Below are 9197 nucleotides of genomic sequence, written 5' to 3' on the forward strand. Positions count from 1 at the left end.
TGAAAACATTCGATCCTACCAAGCAAGAAGAAAGGTTATATGAGTATCTCAGAAAATGTCATCTCATTATAAAGAACCTCCCAGAGCCTAGGCCGATGTAAAGAATATGGTGTACAAATTATTCAGTTAATGAAATGATTTTTGGACCATTGTTTAACAAATTTGTGAATGAATAATATGACTCCCGTAGGAACTCCCTCGCTAGGGTTATGTGAAAAATTGAATGCGCTATATGGACAGGTATCATAAATGCGCATTCAATCCCGTCATTCATAGTCAGACTATCGGACGATGCCATGATAAAGTTGATGCGATTGTCCTTTTACAGATTCCAACCTGGCTCTCAAATGCCACTGTATCCTTCGTCCAGACCAGGACTTTTAGTTTCTTTGCAAAATTCAAAGTTCATTTAAAATTTTCCTTTTTATCCTCACAGGAAATCAATATTGCTTCAAATAAAGCAAGTCTGACCAAGCACACGGTTCAGCCCAAGCGAGTGTACTTAACAAGATCTCGGACAAAGAAGATAATGGAAGATCAGGAACAAGTACAGCACCTACAGGGGCAGGTCTCCGAGTTGAAAGATCAGCTTTCTGAAATTATGAGACTAATGAAGGAAATGTCTCAGAATAAGCCTACTTCAGAGCCTAGCCCACCATTACCTCCTCCGCCTCCTACGACAAATGATCCTCATCAAGCTTCAACTTCTTTTACCTTTCAGTCTCCCATCCCGGACCCGACAATCACTGTCAATCCGGTTACCACAAATAATGACCTACCTTACTCTCATTACCCAACCATTCCAAACACCGACCCTTACCTTTCAAATTCAATCCCTCCAATTCACTTCACCCCTCATCTCCCAGCTGGGGGAATATCCCAGGCAGTGGGAGGGGAAAATAAGTCAAAAGAAAACGAGAAACTGTCTGCTCTAGAGGAAAGATTGAGAGCAATTGAAGGGCTGAATATGTATGGCTCTGTGGATGTGGCATCACTTAGATTGGTTCCCGATGTAGTGGTACCTCCTAAATTCAAGGTCCCCGATTTTGACAAGTATACTGGGAATTTGGACCATTGAATTCATTTGGCCACCTATATTGCCAAGATGTCCTCTATGACAGATGATGACAGATTGTTAATCCACTTCTTCCACGAGAGCCTCTCTGGAGCAGCCCTGAGGTGGTGTGTTCAGTTAGATAGGAGTAGACTACGCTCCTGGAAGGATTTAGCCGAGGCCTTTTTGAAGCAGTACAAATTTAACTGCGATGTGGCCCCCACAAGGAGGGATCTTCGTAACACAGTGCAAAGACCGGAAAGCTTCAAGGAGTATGCCCAAAGATGGAGAGAAAAGGCGAAGTCCACCCTCCTGGATCGACAATGAGTCAGGTTTCTATTTATCGAGACTTTGAAGGCTCCCTACTTCAACTTGATGATTGGGAACACTTCTAACAGCTTCTCTGACATCATACAGGCCGGTGAAAGAATAGAGGCCAATCTAAGAATGGGACGGTTGCAGGAGTTGGCTGAGAGCCCTGCCAAGAAGACTGCCAGCTTTGGCAAGAAAAAGGAGGGTGAGGTACATTCTGTCACCCGTCAAAACAATTATTCCCTATTCCCCCAAAACAACTACCGGCCGTATCCTTCCTCTCCTGGCCAAACCATCGCAAACATTCCACCTCCGTTTCCTAATTATCCGCAACCACGCCCACAATATCCCCCACCTACAAATTTCCAACCAAGACCACCTCCTCCTCCTGCTCAACCAAGACCACCACAAAGCAACCCAAGACCTCCAAGGAACCCTGATCCACCTCTTCCCCTTCCTCTCAGTGAAATATACCGATACCTTGTCGGTATAAACCAAATCGCACCAGCCCCTTGGACCCAATCCACCGCCATATCCTGTGGTATGATGCCACCGCCTGTGAGTACCATGGAGGGGCACAAGGGCATTCAATCGACAATCGCGGGCACTCAGAGGGAGAGTGCACGCTTTAATCCGAAATGGGTGGTTGAAGATCGAGGGAAATGGATCCCTCCCCAATGTTACCTCAAACCCACTGCCTAACCACAATGTGGGCAGTGGTGTAAATATGATTGAGTCTGAGGAAGAAAGATCAACACCGGAAGTGGACAAGCTGGTTCCCTACTTTAGGGAGATTTTTGCTGTAGCAATAAAGGAAGGCTACCTTTGCCCTCAGGTAGCAGGGTTCGAAGAGAGTACGGGGTGTCCTTACCATGGAGGGGCAGCTGACCATGAGCTGCGAGACTGTGAGGGATTCAGACAAGAGGTCCGGAACTTATTGTCTCTCAAGGTTCTGAGATGCCAGACGAAGTCAAAGACAGAAGAGGGAGTGAACACCACTAGGTTCAGCCAAACTGCTTCTACCTCCAAACCCAGAATCACCTTCTCACCCCCGGTAGCCTCACCGCCAGTAACGGTTATCCGAACTCCGCATCAGCTCCCCGTCACCAATACTCACGCTGTCCCATGGAATTATAATTTCCAAGTTTTCACTCAGGAAGCGTCAAGCAGTACATCGGCTCCTAGTCTTGTCTCACCTCCAGCACCACCAAGACCATGTTTCGCTCCTCATGAGCACTTCAGGATGACTTATGCCGACTCACAAATGACATTACTCCCTGCATCAGCTTCACCCGTTATCGCAACAAAGCCCTCTCCACCTGAGCAAGAAGTCGAGTTTATAACTCGAAGTGGGATGTGTTACGGGAACGAAGAAAGAGAGAGGAGGAAAGGGAAAGTAAAAATGGGAGAGTCATCAAGAAATACAGAAGAGGAGGTTGAGAAAGCAGGGGAAGTAGAGCCTGTTGAGCACAAGGAAGAAGAAGAACTACTGCTCCAAATAATGAAACAGAGTGAGTATGATGTGGTGGAGCAGTTGAGAAAAACACCCGCCCGGATTTCACTGTTATCACTGATCTTGAGCTCGGAAGTCCACCGACAAGCCTTACAAAGAATCCTGGATCAAGCCTTTGTAAACCCCGACATTACTCCGGGGCAGTTTGAGAAGATAGTAGAACAAATCCAGGCATCCAGCTTTGTAGCCTTTTCTGAAGAGGAGGTAGACCCCGCAGGCTTAGGGCACAATAAAGCTCTACATGTAACTGTGAAGTGTAAGGGTTGTATAGTGGCCAAGGTTCTCATCGATAACGGATCAGCCCTCAATGTACTGCCTAGCGCTACCTTAGCCAGGCTGCCGGTCGACCAATCGTATATACGTCAGAGTGCAATGGTGGTAAGGGCCTTTGACGGTACCAAGAGAGAGGTGCTGGGAGACATTGACTTGCCAATCCAAGTCGATGCATGTACTTTCAACGTCACGTTTCAGGTGATGAACATTGAGCCAGCTTACACTATGCTGTTGGGAAGGCCATGGATCCACTCTGCGAATGCTGTTCCTTCAACCTTGCACCAGAAAATAAAATACATTAAGGACGGCAAAATCGTCACTGTAAGGGGTGAAGAGGCCATATTAGTCACCAAGCCGCAATCACTTCCTTATGTGGAAGCGGCCGAGGAGTCGTTGGAGAGTTCTTTCCAGGCCCTTGAACTGCAAGATACCGGGAAGGAGGGGGCTATGGCTATGGTGGCCAAAGTGATGTCGAGGAACGGGTATCAAGAGGGGAAAGGCTTGGGCACCGCATTGCAAGGAATCATGGAACCCACACCGGCTATTCAGAAGATAGGCCGTTGTGGTTTGGGATATGAAGAGGATGCCCTCGTGGATGGGCGGTTCTGGATGAGGAAAATACTTCGGGATCAGAGATTTGACCAGGAGATGGGAAAGATGAAAATAGTCCCGAGAATTACGGAGATCTTCACTAAACCGGTCATTCAACATCCGGCAAATACAGAAGAATCACCCGATGAGCCATCCATAGATGTCATCCAACTGGACTCCTTGTATGAGGCCCTAGTATCGCCAATGGTCGAGGGGCGTGAGCTTGACAACCGACAACAGAGGATATCCTGACTCAATCTCGAGTAAAGTACCTTTGGTTATCTACACTAGATCAATTTGTCCATGGTGACAAGTGAAAAGCAGTAAATGGACCTTTTCTTATGTCATAAATATTAATGAATTGATAGCGCATTTTAAAACCAATACTCTCTTTCTTTCCTTTTAATTCCATCCTTATAACACGCTCTATTCTTTATTTATTCAGACCATTCATCAATTAACACCTAATAATCCAATAGACTCGTAAATCCTCTCGTTAATTTTGAAATCCCCATAACCGCCATTACTTCAAGTGATTCGAGGAAGACCTTACACAAGAAGACAAATAAAAGGATGAGCCCTCCTCGTGCCTTGTGGAGACGAGACGCACACAATAAACTTGGGCACGTAAGAAGTAAAGGGAACTTAAGGTAGTGGAGAGTGAAGAATTGGGAGATACGATCACCGCTTAAAGAATTCCTCGATGTATTTTCCTGGAGCTATGATGATATGGTGGGTTTGGACCCTCAGATAGTAACGCACAAAATTCCCTTAATTCCAGGAACGATTCCGGTGAAGCAGAAACTAAGGAGAATGAATCCCGACACACTGCTCAAAGTTCGGGATGAAGTCAAGAAACAGTATGACGCTGGGTTCCTGGAAGTGGTCAAATATCCCCAATGGGTGGCTAACGTCGTCCGTGAATGAAGAAGGACGGAGAGTCGTGGTGTGCGTTGACTACAGGGATCTTAATAAAGCTAGCTTGAAAGACGATTTCCCTCTCCCCCACATTGATGTGTTAGTTGACAATGCTGCGGGATTGGGCAGGTGTTCGTGTATTGATGGGGCATCAGGGTACAATCAGATCCCAATGGACGAGGAAGACAAGGATAAAACTGCTTTCATCACTCAATGGGGAGTATTTTGCTATCGGGTCATGCCCTTCGGGTTGAAAAATGCCGGGGCTACTTACCAGCGCGCAATGGTCACATTATTCCACGATATGATGCATAAAGAAGTGGAGGTATACGTGGATGATATGATCATCAAATCCAGGGGAGAAGAGAGCCACGTTCAGGTGATGAGGAGGGTATTCGAAAGACTCAGGAAATACCACTTGAAGCTGAACCCTGCTAAATGCATATTCGGAGCTAGATCGGGGAAGTTGTTAGGATTCATAGTAAGCGAGAAAGGGATAGAAGTAGATCCAGACAAAGTCCGAGCTATTCAAGAAATGCCGTCCCCAAAAACAGAAAGGGAGGTGCGCAGTTTTCTGGGAAAGCTGAACTACATTTCGAGGTTTATTTCTAATCTCACTGCCAAAGCTGAGCCTATTTTCAGATTACTCCGGAAGAACAACTCTACTCAATGGGATTCAGTTTGTCAAGAGGCTTTTGAGAAAATCAAGCAGTATCTGTCAAATCCACCAGTATTGGTTCCACCTGTGGCGGACAGGCCTTTGATCCTGTACATGGCAGTCCAGCAGAACTCGATGGGATGTGTTTTGGGACAACATGATGATACCGGCCGAAAAGAGAGGGCCATATATTACCTGAGCAAGAAGTTCAATGACTGTGAGTTAAGGTACTCTTTCTTAGAAAAGACTTGCTGCGCGTTAGCCTAGACAGCAAATCGCCTCAAGCACTACATGTTGAATCACAAGACATGGCTCATCTCCGTGATGGATCCTATCGATATGTATTCGAAAGCCCATTCGTGTGAAGGATAGCCAAGTGGCAGGTTATACTCTCCCAATACGACATAGTCTATGTGACCCGGAAAGCGGTGAAAGGTAGCGTGATCGCTGACCTCCTAGCGGAAAATCCTATCCAGGATTATGAAGCTCTGGATTTTGAATTCCCTGATGAACATATTAATGAAGTAGACTGTGAAGAAGAGGGCCCAACCGATGTATGGGAAATGTATTTCGACGGAGCTGTCAATTTGTCCGGTAATGGAATCGGAGCTGTACTGGTATCCCCGGACGGAAAACACTTCCCGATAGCTGTCAAGTTGAGATTTGACTGTACTAACAATGTCGCAGAATATGAAGCTTGTGTAATGGGTCTACAAGCTGCTATCGAGATGAAAATCAGAAAGCTGGAGGTGTACGGAGACTCGGCTCTGATAATTTATCAAGTCAAGGGAGAATGGCAAACCAAAGACCTCAAGCTGATCCCATATCAGAAGTACCTACTGGAGCTAATCAAGGAATTCGAAGAAATCTCTTTCACCCATCTTAGCAGAGACAAGAATCAATTTGCTGATGCCTTAGCTACTCTAGCTGTTATGGCTCAAATCGAAGAAGGGCAGACGACTCAAGCATTGAGGATTAAAGCAAGGGATGAGCTACCATCGCTTCATGGTTGAAGAGGAGCCCGATGGAAAGCCTTGGTATCATGATATCTGGTTCATCGCAGAACTGCAGAATTCCTCGTGGGCAAGCAAAAGGAAAAGAAGATGATTCGAGATTAGCGTTGGGATACTTCCCAAAGGAGAAACCCTATACAAGAGGAGCTCCAGCGGCAAATTATTGAGATGTGTAGATGCAAAAGAGGCAAAGAGAATCCTTTTTGAGACTCAGGAGGGAAATTGTGCAACTCACGCCAATGGACACGTGATGGCTAAGCAAATCATGCGACGGGATATTTTTGGACCACAATGGAAAAGGATCAGACGAGTATTTCCGAAAGTGCCATAAGTGTCAGATTTATGCGGATCCAATAAATGTGCCACCTCACAAGTTATTCAACCTCGTCTCACCATGGCCTTTCGCAATGTGGGGCATCGATGTGATTGGTCCCATCAATCCTAAGGCATCCAATGGACATAGATTTATCCTAGTGGCCATCGACTATTTCTCCAAATGGGTCAAGCAACGCCGTATGCTCACATCACGCAAAACACGTTTCTTAAATTCTTCAAAAGCAACATCATCCGCCGCATGGCCTCCCAATGAAATTGTCACCGATAATGCCAAGAACTTGAATGGTTCAAGGTTCGTAAACCGTGTGATCAATACGTAATCCGACATCTAAACTCCTCCCCATACCGTCCACAGATGAATGGAGCGGTGGAAGCCTCAAACAAAAACCTCAAGAGGATAATTCTGAAAATGACAGTCACATATAGGGATTGGCATGATATGCTCCCCTACACTCTTCACGCATACCGACTTAGTGAGGACCTCAACCGGCAACTCCTACTCACCGTTTACGGAATGGAAGCAGATACCTATTGAGGTCGAAATTCCTTCCTTAAGGATTCTCAAGGAATCAGAATTGATGAATCGTAATGGATCCACCAAGGTTGGATCGCTTAAACTCGGACGAGAAAAGATTAACAGCAGCATGTCATGGGCAATTATACCAGAGGAGAATGGCTAGGGCATTTGATAAAGGTGTCCGGCCACGCGAATTCCAACCCGGGGACCTAGTACTGAAGAAAGTGCTGCCGAACCAAAACGATCCCCGGGGCAAATGGTCACCAACCTACGAGGGACCCTATGCGGTTAAAAAGGCATTTTCTAGAGGAGCCTTGATCTTAACCTACATGGACGGTGAAGAATTCCTGAGACCTGTGAATGCCGACACTGTCAAGAGATACTATGTATAAAACGAGTGAAGGATGAAAACCCGAAAGGGCGTCCCAAAAAAAAAAAAAAAAACTTGGGGTGAAAACCCGAAAGGGCGCCCTAAGAACCGAAATGGAGAAATAAGGAAGGGGATATTAAACCGAGGATGGAGAGGAAACTGTCGTGGCATGAGGCTTCAGAGAACTTGAAATAATGGCAGTTAAAAGACTTCAAAACCAACTAAAAGGAATGTGTGAGATCTATCCTTGTACCCTTCCTTTTCCTTTGAAAGTCTATTTTTCCTAAAACCATAATAAAGTTATACTTTATTCTATCTGCTTTTGTTGTCCTGTTTACTCACTTTTTGATACTATCCTTTCTCTTTGTTTAATGCGCTATTGATTAGTTAAAATTTTTGCCATAAGATTTGAATTCGAAAATTGATAACCTCATGTACTTTACTATGAGATTTGCAGGGAATGGCCTTCAAAAAAAAAAAAAAAAAAAAAAAAAACTAGGAGTGAAAACCCGAAAGGGCGCTTCTGGTCGAATGGACGAAAAGAAAGTAAAAAACCCGCAAGGGCGCTTTCCGTAAAATAAGGAGAAAGTCGGGAACAGAAAAGGGGCATCTGAAGGAATGGGATCATGGGTCAAATCTTGCAACTCCTCCTCCATTAATCATCGGCCTTCGGTATCTTGTTAAGTACACTTCGTCAGGGAAAGAACTTCATGTGTCAGGGTTAGACTTGCTTTGTAAGTTGATTTTAATTTCCTGCATTTAAATTTTCTGCTATCAACTACTGGATCCTAGATCTAAGATAATATTAAATTCCACCATTTACATTTCTCGCTATCAACCTCTGGTTCCTTGATCTAAGTTGATTTTAATTTCATGCAATTTAAATTTCCGCTATCAACCTCTCGGTTCCTTGATCTAAGTTGATTTTAATTTCATGCAATTTAAATTTCCGCTATCAATCTCGGTTCCTTGATCTAAGTTGATTTTAATTTCGCAATTTAAATTTCTGTCATCAACCTCTGGTTCCTTGATCTAAGTTGATTTTAAATTTCATGCAATTTAAATTTCCGCTATCAACCTCTGGTTCCTTGATCTAAGTTGATTTTAATTTCCGTATTTAAATTTCCGCTATCAACCTCTGGTTCCTTGATCTAAGTTGATTTTAAATTCCAAAGAATTTACATTTCTGTCCTCAACCTCTGGTTCCTTTATCTAATTTGATTTTAATTTCATGTAAATTAAATTTCGCTATCAACATCCGGTTCCTTGATCTAAGTTGATTTTAATTTCATGCAATTTAAATTTCCGTCATCAACCTCTGGTTCCTTGATCTAAGTTGATTTTAATTTCCACGCATTTAAATTTCTCGCTATCAACCTCCGTTCCTTGATCTAAGTTGATTTTAAATTCCAAGAATTTACATTTTTGCTATCAACCTCTCGGTTCCTTGATCTAAGTTGTTTTTAATTTCCTGCATTTAAATTTCTCGCTATCAACCTCTGGTTCCTTGATCTAAGTTGATTTTAAATTCACCATTTACATTTCTCGCTATCAACCTCTGGTTCTGGATCTAAGTTGATTTTAATTTCATGCAATTTAAATTTCCCGCTATCAACCTCTGGTTCCTTGATCTAAGTTGATT

Source organism: Hevea brasiliensis, chromosome 3 (genome assembly GCF_030052815.1).
Source record: "Hevea brasiliensis isolate MT/VB/25A 57/8 chromosome 3, ASM3005281v1, whole genome shotgun sequence".
Taxonomy (NCBI): domain Eukaryota; kingdom Viridiplantae; phylum Streptophyta; class Magnoliopsida; order Malpighiales; family Euphorbiaceae; genus Hevea; species Hevea brasiliensis.